This window comes from Rosa rugosa, chromosome 4, assembly GCF_958449725.1.
Source record: "Rosa rugosa chromosome 4, drRosRugo1.1, whole genome shotgun sequence".
NCBI classification, from domain to species: Eukaryota; Viridiplantae; Streptophyta; class Magnoliopsida; order Rosales; family Rosaceae; genus Rosa; species Rosa rugosa.
Genome location: NC_084823.1, coordinates 8,822,648 through 8,840,518, shown reverse-complemented (window position 1 = coordinate 8,840,518; position 17,871 = coordinate 8,822,648). Strand labels below are relative to the sequence as shown.

At 37.1% G+C, this 17,871-nt stretch overlaps 2 long non-coding RNA genes across 2 annotated transcripts; both read left to right on the top strand.

Moving 5' to 3' along the window:
• Positions 1-985: 985 nt before the first annotated feature.
• Positions 986-3,729, top strand: LOC133742044 (uncharacterized). Its single transcript, XR_009862331.1, has 3 exons — positions 986-1,408; positions 1,548-1,634; positions 3,444-3,729. It is a non-coding gene; the product is annotated as an uncharacterized LOC133742044 (long non-coding RNA).
• Positions 3,730-8,732: 5,003 nt separating this feature from the next.
• Positions 8,733-16,807, top strand: LOC133742129 (uncharacterized). The gene is made up of 3 exons (XR_009862367.1): positions 8,733-8,885; positions 8,977-9,080; positions 16,587-16,807. It is a non-coding gene; the product is annotated as an uncharacterized LOC133742129 (long non-coding RNA).
• The last annotated feature ends 1,064 nt before the right edge of the window (positions 16,808-17,871 follow it).

Genomic DNA, 17,871 nt, shown 5'->3' with positions numbered 1-17,871 from the left:
CAGTTTGCCACAATACTATAAAGAGGATGAAGATGATCAATTGGAGAGAGGACCAACTTGACTGCAACAAGTGAATCCATTTCTATTTCCAACAATCTACAACCATGTTGCCAAGCCATTTTCATTCCTTTTTAGAGATAATATATAAAGTAATTTTAACAATAACCTCACTAAATGAATAAGATAATAATTTTTCTAGACATCCTTTAGAACCTAGAGAATATAAAAGTAATAATTAATAAAATACATTAAAAAAATTACATAAAAATTCATAATACATATTAAGAAATTTTTAACAATTTCTATTTTCTCAATTTAACTATTTCTCAAAATATCATTCTATAGTCTTTTGCTTTTTCCTTGTTCTAAACCGAATTGAACGTTGCCTAATGTTTGCAATGCATACACCAAATGTGGGTTTTTTTTTCATCTGGTAGCATGTAGTTACTCAAAGTTACAATTGCATGAAAATGCCTCTTTCGAAGAAACATTTGGGTAGAGTACAATTGTCATCTGGATCTTGATCATCTTTCTTTAAAGTAATAAATATTCATTATCGATAAATGAATAATTATTCATTTATCGATAATATAATAACCCCTCTAAAGTAATAATTTTATGTAGTCCCAACGTTATTAATTTATAGGGGTTTTACTGTAAATGAGGACAAACTGTCAACCTAATATAGAAATTAAATTACCACATGTACGTGCACTCTTACGCTCCACTAGACCTAGTTTTCTTCTTCCCTCGACTGGTTCTTATTCGGCTCCACACTGACTTTGCAGCGAGGTCAGCTAGACAGGTAACCGTAATATTCATTTTAGAAAATTACATACAAGTGTCAGTTTGAAACTTTAATTAGCCTTAAAGCCACCTAATTTTTTTTGTACAAATAAGGCCACTTCCATCCACAGATTATTTCATCCATGACAATATTACCCTTCTACCTAAGAAGCCAAATTCCGTCAGCCTAACATCGATCACATTTTGACCAAAAAAACATCGATCACAGATCTCTCTCTCTCCCCAGCCCCCCTCTTTTCTCTCTCTCTCCCCTCGATAACAGATCTTCACGTCTTTGTCTCTTCTTCCAATTCCGGCGAACACCGGCACGGCTCTATCGGATCTTGCACCATCGTCGTCACCTTCGATTTCCAGAAAATGAAACTGATCAAAAAATTATAGATCGAATGAAAATGAGAGAGGAGCAGGCAGCTCGTCGGCGGTCGTCTGATCGCTGCTTGATGATTGTGATCGGAAAGGTGAGAGGAGGATCGCGACGATGATGAAGGTGCACGGCGAGGCGAGGCAAGGCAACCCAAGCATCGACGACGTCGTATAGGGCTCAGTTTGGTGTTGACTCCTTTAAGCCTCCTGATTTTCAAGCCACCTGATTCTCATGAAGGTAATCACTATCCTAATTGTTGTTTCGATTTTTTTTCCTGGAATTGTGAATTTTGTTGTCATGGAAAAACTGGATCGCGTTGGCCAACTGAAATTGAATCTCCGGCGCACGGCGCCGTTTCGCGACTGTATCTCTGCAGCGACAGCTCCGACTCGTCTCATGCCTCCACCGCCGCCGTCCCCCGCTTAACCTTTCACAACGATTTTCCGGCAACCGCTCACTCCAGGTAATTTTTTGTTTTCTTTTTGGTTTCAGACTTGGTAATTTTCTGCAAAGTTAGTTTCGTCGCCTTAGATTTTTATTGTTGGCCGTATGATTTGGCTAATTTTTTCTTGAGGATTTGAGTTGTTTGTGTTTTTTGGTAATTGATTTGAAGGAATTGAATTCCCTGGGCTATGAACCTGATGTTGTTAATGGTGTTAGAAGTTGTTAAATGCTTGAAATTGCAGTACGTATTGATTGATGGTCCAGTAGCTTGAAATTGCAGTAGCTATGTCAGTAGTTTTTTATTTCTGGTCCAGTAGTTTTGTGCGTGTTATAGTAGTTTTATATACCTATTTTAGTAGCTTTTTATTAATAGTTCAGTAGCTTGAAATTGCAGTAGCTATGTCAGTAGTTTTTTATTACTAGTCCAGTAGTTTTGTGCGTGTTATAGTAGCTTTATATACCTATTTTAGTAGCTTTTTATTAATGATCTAGTAGCTTTATACATGTTTTATAGTAGCCTATGGTACATGTGTTAGTAGTTTTTTATTACTGATCCAATAGCTTTGTATGTGTGTTATAGTAACATTCTGTATTTATGACAGTAGCTTTTTAGATTGCTTATTATTTTATTTTTTTTATCTAGTTGATAAAAAAGTGCCATGTTTGCAGCGTAGTGGTACATTGTTGTTTTTAGTTTTTATTTTAAGGATTAATTACAGTTTATCCCCCTGAGGTTTGGGGGTGTCATCATTTCACCCCCTCTACTTTCAATTTTGATTTTTTACCTCCCAAACTTTCCAATTTCAATCAGTTATGTCCAATTTCTCCTATTCCGTCCAAATTGGACGTTAACTTTGACTTTTTGAGGGTTAAAATTGTCATTTCAAGATAAAGAAATTTCCAAAAAAAAAAACCTTTTTTTCTGTTTTTTCGTTTTTTTTTTTTTTTTTTTTATTTTGTCTTCAACCTATACACCACAAGTTATAATAGGTTTATAAAAATAAAAAAAATACTCTGGGTGGTTGAAAGCCGCTCGCTGGTCTACGATATTTGTGATATATTTCCGATAAAATGAAGAATTTTAGGATATATCCCCAATAAAGTGAAGAAATATCTGTAAAAAATAATTTTACACTTTATCTGTAAATAAATATCTGTAAAAAATGATTTTACACACTCACTGGTCTACGATATTTGTGATATATCTCTGATAAAGTGAAGAATTTTAGGATATATCCCCAATAAAATAAAGAAATATCTGTAAAAAATAATTTTACACTTTATCTGTAAATAAATATCTGTAAAAAATGATTTTACACAGATATTTCTTCACTTTATTGGGGATATACATATATTTACAGATAAAGTGTAAAATCATTTTTTACAGATATTTCTTCACTTTATTGGGGATATATCCTAAAATTCTTCACTTTATCGGAGATATATCACAAATATCGTAGACCAGCGAGCAGCTTTCAACCACCCAGAGTATTTTTTTTGTTTTTATAAACCTATTATAACTTGTGGTGTATAGGTTGAAGACAAAATTAAAAAAAAAAAAAAGGTTTTTTATTTTATTTTTTATTTTTTTTAATTTTTTTATCTTGAAATGACCATTTTAACCCTCAAAAAGTCAAAGTTAACGTCTAATTTGGACGGAATAGGAGAAATTGGATATAACTGATTGAAATTGGAAAGTTTGGGGGGTAAAAAATCAAAATTGAAAGTAGAGGGGGTGAAATGATGACACTTCCAAACCTCAGGGGGGTAAACTGTAATTAATCCTTATTTTAAATACTAATATTTTGTTGTATCTTTGTTCTTGCAGAGTTCTTTCCCTTTGCATTTGTAGTAGTAGATTTTGAAAATCATGTGACTTTGGATATTGAAGCCTCCATTGAACAAGAGATCATTGCCAACCAAAAAATGTTGAAATGAAGGCTCGTGTTGAAGGTGGCAAATGATTCATATGGGTCTAGAGCGTCACCATTGAAAAATGACAGTAGCATTACAACATTGACAATAGCTTTATACAACTATTGTAATAGATTTTCAAACTATGGTAGTGGCTTTTTACAAGTATGGAAGTAGCTTTTTATATAGTTACATTATTGTGGAACCCTACATACATTTTGTAACATTGAATATGTTTTCTTTTCTCGATTCCAGTAGCATTTTATTTTTGGTGTATCTTTTATATTGTCATAGTTTTCTTAGTCTTTAAGAATAACTTTCTCAGTCTCTGAAAGTAGCTTTTGTTCTACTTGATTATTGCTTTTGGTGGTGTGAGAGTAGATTTTCTTACTGGTGAGTGTAGCTTTCTGGTGTTGGTGACAGTAATGTTTATTGCTGGTGAGCGTAGCTTTTGGTGTTGGTGACAGTAGCTTTTGGTTTTGGAGAGTGTTGCTTTTGTGACATCGCCAGAAATCTCACCGGAGTAGCTTTTGTTGCTAGTGATAGTAGATTTGTTGGTAATAGTAGATTTTGTTGGTAATAGTAGATTTTGTTGCTGGCGACAATAGCTTTTGTGGTCGCCGGAAGTTGGCCGGAGACCCGCCGGAGTTGATCGGAGACCTCGCCGGAGAGGAGAGAGAGAATGATTGTTGATTTTGTACTCTAGTTGCATTTATGTAAATATGTTAGTTTTTAATATCCAAAATATAACACCCTTTTTAATCTAGTGACCTTATGAGGGAAAAAAACTAGTTGGTGGCCTTTTGGCTAAAAAAACATTCAAAGATGCACTTATATGTAATTAACTCTATTCATTTTCCTCTTTGGCTTCTCAGGAAGGGGTATAGGTGACTGGGTTTATGTTTCAAATAATGGCGTTGATGGATGCAATAGAATTTCATCTCACACATTGACTTGGCTTAGGTTTAAGGTTGGTTTGGTTGGATAGGAGAAGCGACATGCCGTCGTTGGGTCATATCATTGTCACTACTAGTCACGGCGTGCTGGTGGTTGTCAGATCGGATTTCTGGGGTCGCGGGTGGGAAGAGAGCTATTGTTGTATGGAGGTCGACCCATATCTGTAATAGATCGATGAGGCTATGATTGTGCTAGCTAGGGTGGGTGGTTGTCCTTACTTGTACGACGACGGCTAGGGTGCAAGGACTTTGGGGATGCGACAATGCATTGTTGAGGGGGTAGCGGGGTAGGTGTCTATGGTATGAAGTAGGGTTGCCACTTGGTTTGGTAATTACCAAACCGACCGACTATCAACAGATGATTTAGATTTGGTAAACTGACTTTTTTGTAACCGAGACCGATAAAACCGAAATCGACAATTACCAAAAAAGTTGGTTTGGTTTTGGTAAATACCGAATCTATTGATTATCTAAATATTAACTTTATATATTATAGTTTTTAATACACATACATGTATATTAAGAAATAAACATAAATATTTGCATAATAGTATGAACATTATTACATATACTACATTAATAGTACATGTATTTTAAGTAACCTGCTCAAAGATCGTTAAATAACCTAGTTTTATTGAAAATTGTTAAAATTTGGTGTTATATGTACAAAAGAAAGCTATAATAAGTAGATGAATATAAAGTTTACGACTATAAAATTAAAAAACCTAGTATTTGTTCATTCTAATTTATATCACAAAGAATTAGTTGTTCTAAAGTTGGTAATACCGAAAACTGAAATATCGAATTTGGTAGATATGATTAAAAACCAAAAATTTTGGTTGGTAATTGGTAGCTCAATTTTGAAACCAAAAGCTTTGATTTTGAAGTTGGTTATACCTATAATCGATTTGAACCGACCGAGTGACAACCCCAGTATGAAGTAACCCTATTGTACTCTGGGCTACATCTTGGGCTTGGGCTCAATCCTTGGGCCCTAATTGAGCTACTGATTTTAGTTTTTAATTAGTTTTATTTTATCAAGGAGTGATGATGGTTTCTTTCCTCTAGTAGTGACAGGTTGAAGGCAGGGTTACTATGGTTTGTTGCTGGTTTGGCTACTTTGTTCTAATTAGTTAAGTAGGGGATAGATGATTTTTTAGTATGGTTGTATTTCGACTCACCCTACTTAATTGCTTTGTGTACTTGGGGTCTTGAGGAATTATTCTATGGTTTCGGACTATCACGTGGCACTGTCATGTGGTGGTTCAAGCCAATAATATCACTCGAATTTAGTAGGGACCATGCAGGGGGGTCCAAAAAAAAATTAAGAGACTAATCAGAAATCATATGAGCCAATAACATCAACTCGTATCACTACGTGTACGATGGTCCGAGACCATGTTATAATTTTTCTGGGGTCTTGGAGTTTAGGAGTTGAAATGTAATGTTACTATTTTTGGGGCTTATTTACAGCCTGTGATTGGCTTCTTATAACGTTTCTTTCAATGATCAATGCAAAGGCATTCTTGTTTCTCCTAAAAAAAAAAAAAGGTATTACTTTTTGAGTTTTTTCAAGAAGTAAAATTTTAGCTAGTAAGTAGTAACCCCAAAGTATACTTTAATCCTAGTCTTGGGAAAAGTCTGTCTTCTTTCACTTGCACGTACTACTTAATTCTTTTCAATGGCTTGTAGACTATTTTGTAACCATATAGCCATATAGGATCATCACAAGCTCCATATCTTTATATCATTCTATGGAACTACAGCTCCTAAGCTCGACGACCGAAGTCTCTTTTAAACACAAGAAACACTAATGAAATTCTGAGGATGGTGCAAATGGAAAGGTAATTTCGAATTTTAATTTCTATATTCATCCGAGGACGTTAATTACTGTTGGATTTCTAAGTTTGTTTTCAAACTTTTATGTAATCGATGACTTGTTTTAAAAGTAAAAAGATATGGAGATCGAGAATTTGATATATGTAATGTGCAAATCATTTTTTATTATTATTATAAGGATGCCCAAAGGTAAATGATAAAAAACCTAAATCACAATTAATCTAGACTAATAAATCAGCTTCCAGAAGAGGAACGACATCAGTAGGGGGAGCTAAAGAATCTGCAGCCATGACTAATATATGTTTGCTAACAAATCAGCCATTGAATTATACTGTCTATAAACATGGGTAAGGGACACATTCTATAAACATGGGTAAGGGACACATTCCAATTCCTATTCAAAAGCTCTTTACAATTCGCCACAATACTGTAAAGAGGATGAAGGTGATCAATTGGAGAGAGGACCAACTTGACCGCAACAAGAGAATCCATTTCTATTTCCAACAATCTACAACCATGCTGCCAAGCCATTTTCATTCCTTTTTAGAGATAATATATAAAGTAATTTTAACAATAACCTCTCTAAATTAATAGGGAAAATTTCGCAAACAGTACACCAAGTAAATGTCACTAATAATTCTTATACACAAAGTTTCAAACCAAACATTTCGGTACACGAAATCTGAAACTCGACCCACTATCAGTACACGACGTCAATTTTTGACACCAAAATGTCCATTATGCCCTCAGTTCTTTTTTTTTAATAATTTTTTTTCTGCTATTTTTTTTTTCCTTCTTTTTTATCTCTTTCTTCTTCCTTCTTCCGGGCTCACACCCTCACTCGATCTTTCGCCGTCGGGGACGGCTTTGTTCCCGGCAAGGCCTTCGGCTCCGGGACCTCAATCTGGCTGAGCGGGGCCCACGAGCTTCAGTTCAACAACTGCGAGAGAGCCAAAGAGGCCCAAATCCACGGGATCGAGACCTTGATCTGCATCCCAACTTCCAACAGTGTTCTTGAAATGGATTCCTCCGGTTTGATCAGAGAGAACTGGGGGTTGATCCAGCAAGCCAAGTCGTTGTTCGGGTCAGATTAGCCCGACCCGGAAACAAGACCGCTCGAGTTCATCAACCGGAACTTCTCCATTTTTGACATCGGCATCATTGCCGGCGTGCAGGAAGAGGATCACAACTCGTACAATGACGACAAGAAACATGTTTTTGGTTCTAGCAAGAAGAAGAACGGAGCTCCAAACCCAAACTCGGACTTCGCAGATTCCGACTGCCAGATGAAAAGAGCGCCGAAGAAACGGGGCTAGAAACCCGGGCTGGGCCGAGACACGCCGCTCAACCACGTGGAGGCGGAGCGGCAGCGGCGGGAGAAGCTCACCTCGCAAGGGCGGCGTTGGAAGCGAGGGAGTGAGCGTGGAGGTGAGGAAGGCGGCGTTGGAAGCGAGGGAGTGAGCCCGGAAGAAGGAAGAAGGAAGAAGAAAGAGATAAAAACGAAGGAAAAAAAAATAACAGAAAAAAAAAATTATTAAAAAAAAAAAAAGAACTAAGGGCATAATGGACATTTTGGTGTCAAAAATTGACGTTGTGTACTGATAGTGGGTCGAGTTTCAGATTTCGTGTACCGAAATGTTTGGTTTGAAACTTTGTGTATAAGAATTATTAATGGCCTTTACTTGGTGTACTGTTTGCGAAATTTTCCCAAATTAATAAGATAATATCTTTTGTAGACATCCTTTAGGACCCAGCAAATATATAAAGTAATAATTGATAAAATATATATAAAAATTATCATAAAGAATATAAATAAGGGTCCTTGACCCATAACACCAAAATAGACTAAAATTAGCCCACTCACACCACCAAGAGATTTTTATTCCCACTAACCCCATTTAAAGGAAAATAACGGTTTTGCCCTCAGACTAATTAAACAATTACACTATACCACACTCATCTCATCTCTCTCTCCGATCGGCTCTCTCTCCTCTCTCTCTCTCTCCCCCTCCCCGATCACGAGCACCATGTGGTGGCCGACGGCGTCGTCTTCATCGGAGGAGGAGGACACAGACTGATGGATCTCAGACCATCGTGTCCTTGATCGTCGTCGTCGTCGTTAGCGGAGAAGAGATAAAATCTCTGGTTTCAAGCGGACTTTGTGTGACGATCTCACTTAAGAAATAGGCTAGGTTACCGCATTGTTTCTTTGTCCTTCTCTTTTGTGTGTTTTGTTTTCTGACTAGGATTTGGTTTTATTTCAGATTTTTATCTCTATAGTTGGTTATTTACTTTATTTTGTTTTAGACTTATCTGTTGGGGTATAGAAGCCTAGTCACAATCTAGATGGACAACACGTGCTACGAATTCCTGTGCCTTTCTTTTTCTCAACGAGAAACATCATGCCTACTTCCTCTTCCACCGCTTCTTTTGCCTCAAAGACTGACCTCCATTCACTCACCCAAAGGTCAAAATCTACACTTTTCCAATAGCTTCAGAGAGATTGCTGTGAAACCCACCGACCTCGAATTGAATTCCTTGGTTACTTGCAGCTATCTCTAGTAAGTCGAATTTTCCATCTTCTAAAACCCACTCATTCTGTTTCTGCCTTTCTTTGATTTTGGGTTTAATTTTGTCGAAAATTTGGTTTAGGTGGTTGGAATTGCTGATTATCGAGTGGGTATTAGCATTTTGATTTGGGTTGCCGCTTGTAGCAGTGGATTGGGGTTTTGTTAGCCGCTGAACTAAGGCTTGAGGTAGGGAAAACAAAACTTTCTTATAGCTTAGTTTCTAATCTGGTGTGTACGTAGTGAGTGTGATTGCTTTGGAATGTTTTCTTTACCAATTGTTTTGAGATTATTGTTTTGGGTATTATTTGATTTGTAAGTGGAAATCTTGTTTGTTAGGGAATGCTTTCCCTTCGTGCAGCTTTGATTTCTTTGTTTTGGCATGAATTAATGATGCCTTGTTTCTTATGATCATTATCTCTGTTCTTTCAGTTTTATCTGAATTAGGTTTTGAGCAAAAGTTTTAACAATGATATTTGGAAGCATCTCTCTTTCTCTCCCAATTTTCTCATGTTGTTTAGTCACTGATTTGAATGAAGGAGCAGTTGTGCTCTTCGTTTTTTTTTTATCTTTATTCTTGGGTTTTGGACATCAACATGGAACTAGTTTTGTGCTATAATTGCTGGAATTCTTCAAAGTTCACACAAGAACTATATTTTGATGTTGTTCTCCTCTTTTAATGCTATGTAGCTAAGGATTTATACATATAGCTACTGCAGGTTCAAGTGTACCTATTGAAGGTGATTGTTAACAAATATATTCTATGCCAAAAAACGAATCAGACAACACAATTCCAACAACAGCAAATTTTTTAACTGTTGTCTGATACAATCAGACGACAGCAATAATTATTCTGTTGTCCAAATTTTTGATTCAGTCAACAGTTATTACATTGCTGTTGTGCAATTGTTATTCAGACAATGGTTATATTTTGATGTTGTCTGAGTGAGTTTTTTCAGACAACAGTTATTATGTTAGCTGTTGTGTAATTGCTATTCAGACAATTGTGGTACTTTGATGTTGTCTGATCGATTTAATTCAGACAACAGTTGTTTTTTGCTGCTTTATTATGTTGTATAACTATCTTTCAGACATTGGCTTCAGACAACAGTTATCTATTGATACTTTACTGTTGTGTAATTACTATTTAGACAATGGTTGAGTTTTAATGTTGTCTGACTGATTTTATTCAGACGACAATTATTTACTGCTACTTTATTCTGTTGTGCAACTTCCTTCAGACAATGGCATCCAACAATAGTTATTTATTGATGCCTCAATCTGTTGTGCAACTTTGATTGAGACAATGGGTATGAATTTATGTTGTCTGAGTTCCACACTTAGCCATAACTAGGCCTCATCATATGGCCCTTGGGCCCTAAGCCCGGCCCTTCCATTAGGGCGGGCCGGCCCGACCCTTTTTTATTTAGGGTAGGGTATGGGTCACACAAATAAAGCCCGGCCCTACCCTACGGCCCGGCCCGATTGAGCCCGTAAGGGCCCGGCCCTAAAAGGCCGGCCCTAACCCGGCCCAAAAATTTATATTTTATTTTTGTTATTTTCTATTACATGTGTTATATGTATAAAACTATGGAAGTGTAGAAAATTATTTCAATCTGCCATATTAGGAAATGAGTCTTTTAAATTGAGCCATATTTTGAGAAGAACAAAATAATTTTTTTTTAAGAATTAACCGTTAATTCGACAAAAACGCCGCCGTTTTAATATAATCTTATGGGTATTTTAATATTTACCAATAATTACTGTTAACTAATTAACTGTAATAATTACAAAGCTATTATTTCAAATTGGACAATATATTCATGTAATACCAATTTTGAAATAAATCAAGTAATCAACATAACTAAAAATAATCAATTGGTCGAGTTGAAACCATTTTACCAATGTAATGTTAACTTCTTAATGAGCAAAATGGGGGACGGAATGGAATTTTTTAAAATGCACCGCTGGATGTTATTTTCATATGAATATATGTTAGTGGTAGAAATTTCAGCAATTTCCGCCTTCGTTTGGACCTCGATCTACCCGGTCAACTCAATACCCTAAATAGAACATAAAACAAATATGCTCTTAACCAGTCCTTGGCAATTCACTTTTTTCGATCTTTCAGCTCCCACACTCTCATGGGTAGGGGGTCTACTTATGGATGTCAAAATTCCGCAACGTTTGTCCGCGCATGGTGCCGCTCCCCTTAGGGAAGTTTGCTTGTGCAAAGCGTTGACCGCTCCGTTAGGTGCCTTATTCACGGCGGATCGGCCTAATTTCTTTACACAATACCTATCACTATTGTATAAACATATAAGAATTTTCCGATTGATCGATTTTCATTTCAAAATTTTTGGATCGCACATAATCCTTATATGCCTATTAATGTAGTATAACTAGTTTATTAGGCTTGTTACCCTCCATGAGCAAAATGGGGGACGAAATGGAATTTTTTAAAATGAACCGCTGGATGTTTTTTTTCATATGAATATATGTTAGTGGTAGAAATTTCAACAATTTCCACATTCGGTTGGACCGCGATCTACCCGGTCAACTCAATACCCTAAATAGAACATAAAACAAATATGCTCTTAACCGGTCCTTGGCAATTCACTTTTTTCGATCTTTCAGATCCCACACTCTCATGGGTAGGGGGTCTACTTATGGATGTCAAAATTCCGCAACGTTTGTCCGCGCATGGTGCCGCTCCCCTTAGGGAAGTTTGCTTGTGCAAAGCGTTGACCGCTCCGTTAGGTGCCTTATTCATGGCGGATCGGCCTAATTTCTTTCCACAATACCTATCACTATTGTATAAAATATGAGAATTTTCCGATTGATCGATTTTCATTTCAAAATTTTTGGATCGCACATAATCCTTATATGTCTTGTAATGTAGTATAACTAGTTTATTAGGCTTGTTACCCTCCATGAGCAAAATGGGGGACGAAATGGAATTTTTTAAAATGAACCGCTGGATGTTGTTTGCATATGAATATATGTTAGTGGTAGAAATTTCAACAATTTCCGCATTCGGTTGGACCTCGATCTACCCGGTCAACTCAATACCCTAAATAGAACATAAAACAAATATGCTCTTAACCGGTCCTTGGCAATTCACTTTTTTTGATCTTTCAGCTCCCACACTCTCATGAGTAGGGGGTCTACTTACGGATGTCAAAATTCCGCAACGTTTGTCCGCGCATGGTGCCGCTCCCCTTAGGGAAGTTTGCTTGTGCAAAGCGTTGACCGCTACGTTGGGCGCCTTATTCATGGCAGATCGACCTAATTTTTTTACACAATACCTATCAATGTTGTATAAACATATGAGAATTTTCAGATTGGTCGATTTCCATTTCAAAATTTTTGGATCGCACATAATCCTTATATGTCTATTAATGTAGTATAACTCGTTTATTAGGCTTGTTATCCTCCATGAGCAAAATGGGGGACGAAATGGAATTTTTTAAAATGCACCGTTGGATGTCGTCAGTATATGAATATATGATAGTGATAAAAATTTCAGTGACTTCCACCTTCAGTGTGTGTATTAAATATGTTCAATAAAAAACAATGAGTCTTTATCTTGGAGAAAGATAACTCAATTTTCTGGTTCACTCCATCGACTTTTACCCGCCTATTTTTTGGCCAAAACTTAAATTTCCCCCTTTTCACAAAACTCCTGATTTTATCTTGGAGAAAGAAATAAATGGTTCAGATTCCACCTCTCTCTTCTCTCAGAGGCCCAGCTCCACAGCTCCTGTGCTCTTCACCTCTCTCTTCTCTCAACTTTGCCCGCCTCAGCTTGTCAAAACGGCAAAACCTAAACTGCAGTCGCCATCTGTCCTCTCTCTCTCTCTCTCTCTAGTCTCTCCGGCACGGGCCCTCTCCCTCTCAGCCTCTCTCCTCGGCCGTCGATGGCCCTCGCTCTCCTCAACGGTGACTCCGGTGACGGTAAGTCAAATAGTTGATCAATCTGTCTGATTGTCTCTCAAACCCAAAAACTTTCTTCGTTTTACTTTCTGGGTTTTCATTTTTTGATCGATCTGTCTCTCAAACCCAAACTGTCTCTCATGATCAGTTTAAATTGAGATGGGTTCGTGAAGCGACTCCCTCCAACTAGTTCGCAAGAAGGAGCTCTCCGACTACCAGTATAGTCCTTTTAATCCTCGTATGTCCCTCTCTCAAAAACTCGATCTGTCCTTGAAATTTCTTTTGTTTTTTTTTTATTCGATTGATTCGATCTGTCATGATTCATTCGGTTGATTTGATGTGTGAAACAATGGATTTCTTTCTGCTTTTGGGTGTCTGATATATCAATTTGTTGATTGGTATACTTGTATTTCTTCTGCTTTGTTCAAAATTGTGGACTGTTTCGACTCGTGTAACTAAAGATCAAATCTTTGTTCGATTTGATTGATGAAAGACTATGTTGAAGACGTTAATGGCTTTAGTGGTGAGGAGGAGGAGCTCTCGGGTTCAAGAGGTGGGCCCGTCTACATTGAGATCAGTCTGAGTGGTCCTCTCACCAGTGTCGGTCTCTTCCAGTCTTTTATTCTCCAAGAGCTTCAGGTGAGCTTTGTTTTGTTCTACTTTGCTGGTATTCTGATAGAGCCAATTACAAAGTTGTTTGATGTTGAACTTGGAGTTGGCTTCAGGTTCATCGCAACTTATTCAAAGAGGTAGATTGGGGCCTATATATATATATATATATATATATATATATATCATTCAGCAAATTAGAGAGCATATTTGAGTATGATGAACGTTTCAAAGTAGTTGAAAGAGATAGAGACCGCAGGATTTTTTTGATAGCTATTTGGAGGAACTTCAGAAGAAAGTACGTTGTAATAAAGTCCAATATCATGTATTCTCTCACCCTCTATTGTACATGTAATAAAGCTGCATAAAGCTACTCTATCATATATGAAAAATGATTGTTTTCCATAGCAGTTTCATGGGACCATGTTTCAAATTTAACAGGAATATTGCCTTCCTTTTTTCAGATATCATAGATCAACATGTTCGTAAAGGAACTAATCTATAGCCAGTCCCTGACAAGGAGCACTCATGCTGAAGGTTCGTAATAAAGGTAACATACACAGTTAACACACCTATGATTTTCTGATTCATATTTCTGGAATTTCGACCCAGTCACTTTCTTTTGTCAAACTGTACTGATCTACTGGGAATTTGAGGTTGGCTTCTTCTAAAGTGTTTTAGTAGACATCTTAATGAGTCATTTAGAACTGGAATCACCCAAAACGGAATTTTCTGCAATTAGTTATGAATTTCCGAAGTCAGAAGTCAGTCTCAGAAATTTCTGATATCAGCTTCCAACTTTAGCCAAAAGGCAGAGCCTTATAACCCTTTGATTCAAACTCGAAAGTAAACGTGAAAGAGAAGAGGTGGTCGGCATTAGATCTGTATAGTTCTTAAACTTGCTTGTTCAGAACACTTCACTTGATATATTGTTGCCTTTGTTCAAATTTTAAACTTGATACACCATTCAATATGGTTTCAGAGCTTAGTGAGTAAATTCTGTGTTTTGTCAGGTTAGATACCAGCTTTTATGAGGTTTTAGAGCCTTCTTCAGTGTACAATCAAAGACAAATGACACTTAAAAGAAAGAGTACAGGGAAGCAAAATGATGTACCATTTAGTTGCCCTTTTTCTGTATTGCAATATTGAAATCGATGTTATATATGGTACTTAATGAGTTTGCTCTATTTGTGTTTTCAGATTTGGTCAATAACCTTGGTGCCATTGCAAGGTCTAGCACCAAGGAATTCATGGAAGTCTAGGCTGCTGGAGCTGATGTTAGCATGACTGGTCAGTTTGGTGTCGGGTTCTACTTTGGATATCTTGTTGCTGAGAAGGAAGAGGAAGGAAAGGTATAGAGTTCGGAAGTTGATGAAGACGTACAAGGAAGTGGACTAGTACAATATGTTTCTGGCCTTGATGTTTTTGGGCTTTATGTTTAGGTAGGGTTAGTATGTTAATGTTGGGGTGATGATGGAATGAATTGGTTTTGAATGTTTAATCAATGGATATGTTTTTGAATGTTGGTCAATTGGTTTTGGTTAAATGCTATGTGCATAATGTCTTGTGACTCTCTCGTACCATTTCATTCCAAATGAAAACTATTGTCTTACAATTGTCTGACAATGGAACATTATAAAATGGTATTCAAAAACTGTTGTATGAACAATCTAACTACAATACTTTTCAAACAATTTTAATTGCCCAACTAGAAAAAACACAACAATAAAGTACCATGTTCTGTAGTATCACACCCAAACACACAATGCTTTCTACAAACTTCTGTTGTTTTGCTTCAATTCAGACAACAGCGTTATCTCAAAAAAATGATGTAGAACATTTAAAGGGACAACAGTTTCTACACAACTGATCTTGTCAAACTTTGCTTCAAAAGTTACTTTTCATGAGATTGCTGCTGACTTAATATGACTTGCACAACGGACTCTACACAGTCGTATGTCGTCCTTTCTGGTATTCAGACAACATGCATATTAATACTAGCGCTTGTCCAAATTGGATTCAGACAATAGTTTCGCGCTGTCGTCTGATACCTGCATCAGATGGCAGGAGTATTAACAACAGCAATTTTCACTATCAGACGACAGTTTTTCACTGTCGTCTGATTCATTTTTTGGCATAGTATAAGGTCTTGAATCAACTCCTTCCTTACTTACAATCTGTTTCATCCAAACAGTAATTTTCCCATTAGAGCCTTGTCTATACTTTATGCTTAATCACCTTCTCTTTTAACTGAAAGTATTGTCTACAAAAAAAAAAAAAGGATTTGTTCTTTTCAATTATGTTTACAACAAGTAAGGGATGTTATTCAAAAGATTGTTGTTTCGGACTGAATTCAAATTTGTTTTGTTTGGCAAAAGCTGTTAATTTTTGTACAAGAACTGTATTTTACCATGCTTGCTATTAAGTTGTGAGACTACTGTCCATTTATGAGATTACTCAGAAACAAGGTTTCATTCCTTGACTATTCTCTCATTTTTTTTTAGAGTTCAATTTTAAACCTTAATTATCTTGGCAGAACTCTATTGAATTTGAAAACAAAAGAGATTTGAAGTTCTTATCTGAACTCCGCTGACTGTTCAGTTTGGTTTGAGAGACAAAAGGTTTTTGGAAAGAGTCTTTGGTTTTAAATTGTTTGATTTTTGTTAGGCCCGGGAAAAGTTAAGTAGGGATTGTGCCTTCCTAGGGTGAAAGACCCAAAACCTGATCAGGATCCGCTTGTACGGGGTGTGCTCGGTGGCCTTAATACGAGCAATGGGCTCTAACTGGAAAAAGATGGATTTTCAAGGATTTCGTTGGGATTTAAGACGAGTTTTACTTGTCCCAACATATTTGAAGGTTTACCAGGACAGTTTTGGTTTTATGTTTACTCTTCTCTTCTGGTTCAGTTGTTTATGGAACTGTTTTAAGCTAGTTTGTGTCTTTGTTATAAAGATGAGCCTTGTTATAACTTATATCAATTGTGTCATTGTTTTCTTTCCAAAGATTTTCAGCAGTAACTTTTAAGGTTTAATTCCATTAGCTTCTCCCTTTCTATGGGCATTCTAAATTAGAATCTTTGCTATACTAATCTTTTGTTGTACCTACTGAGCTTGTGAAGCTCATTCCCTATATTTTTGTTGTGATTTTCAGGAAAGACGTCCATGAGTGGACGTGGTAGTGAGATACCAGAATTGTCTTGAGCAGAAAATGTTGGAGCTTTGTTTTGCTTGTGAAGTGTGTGCTGGACCTTGCTTTGCTTGTTTAAATGATTGCTCCTTGGTGCTGGATGTTCAACATTCCAGAATTTTGCTCTTTTTGTTATTTTTTGCAATGTACATTTGTTGTAAATGACTGAAGTGTTAACCTGGAGCATTCTTTTGTAGTGGAAAACTTTGTAAGCAAGTTGCTCTTTTGAGCTTGTATAATGTATTACTTTTCTCTCAGATTTGTAGAAATGCTTTTTGAGAAGTGTTCCTTTGGAATTTTTTGGTAAAAAGTCTTGTTCAGTGAAGGATTTGAACCTTGCTGTTAAGTTAGAGTTTGAAAACGTCCAGTTTGCTTGTGTTACTTTGGTGCTAACAGATCTGTTCATACTTCAAAAAAAAAAAATGTCTTACTCTAATTTCAGTTTTTAACCTCCACTTTAGTCATGACTCAATTCTGGGTTGTGACACTTTGCAAGAGCGGCGAGCGGAGGGGGTGAGAAGATGGAAGCGGCGCCGATTCCTCGAGTCTAAGCGGAGCGGTCGACGACGGTTTCGCTTCTAATGGTCGTCGGCCCTCTGCGATTGGGGTTCTGCGGATACGAGTTCGATGTTGGTCGACCTCTTCTCGCTTGCGTCGAATCCTTCCTTCATCCTCCGGTGCTGGTTTCAGGTCCAGCTTGTCGGCGTCGAGCGCAGGAGCTTCTCGGAGGATTCCGGTACGGGTCATGTGGCTTCAAGAGTTGGGTTGGTTGGGTCGCTGGCGTCGTTGCCAACAATAGACGTCTTCTGATGCCCGCGCCGGATCAATCTGATTTGGTTAATACCTGCAATACTCCTTGCCCAATTTCTGATGTTTGTTATTGACCTCTGTGATACAGGATGCTGATGATGATGAGAAATTCGATGAGGACGAAGTTGATGAATAGGTGGTGCAGATCCTTTTAGGATTATATTGAATTCTGGTGTTCTGCTTTTTCGTTTTCATTAACACTAATATTCACCGGACCTTGTTTTTGCTTTCCATGACTTATTTTTTGTGAACTTTATGTCTATTTTTTTCTTAGAGGGGGATAAAACCTTGGTAAAATGGTGACAGAAGGAAAGAGAAAGAAAAAAAAAATATTGGGGCAATAAAGGTCTATTGGGAGGCAATACAGGCCTGTTAAAGGTCTATTGGGGGGCAATAAACGTCTATTGGGGGGCAATAAATGTTTTGAATTGATGTATTC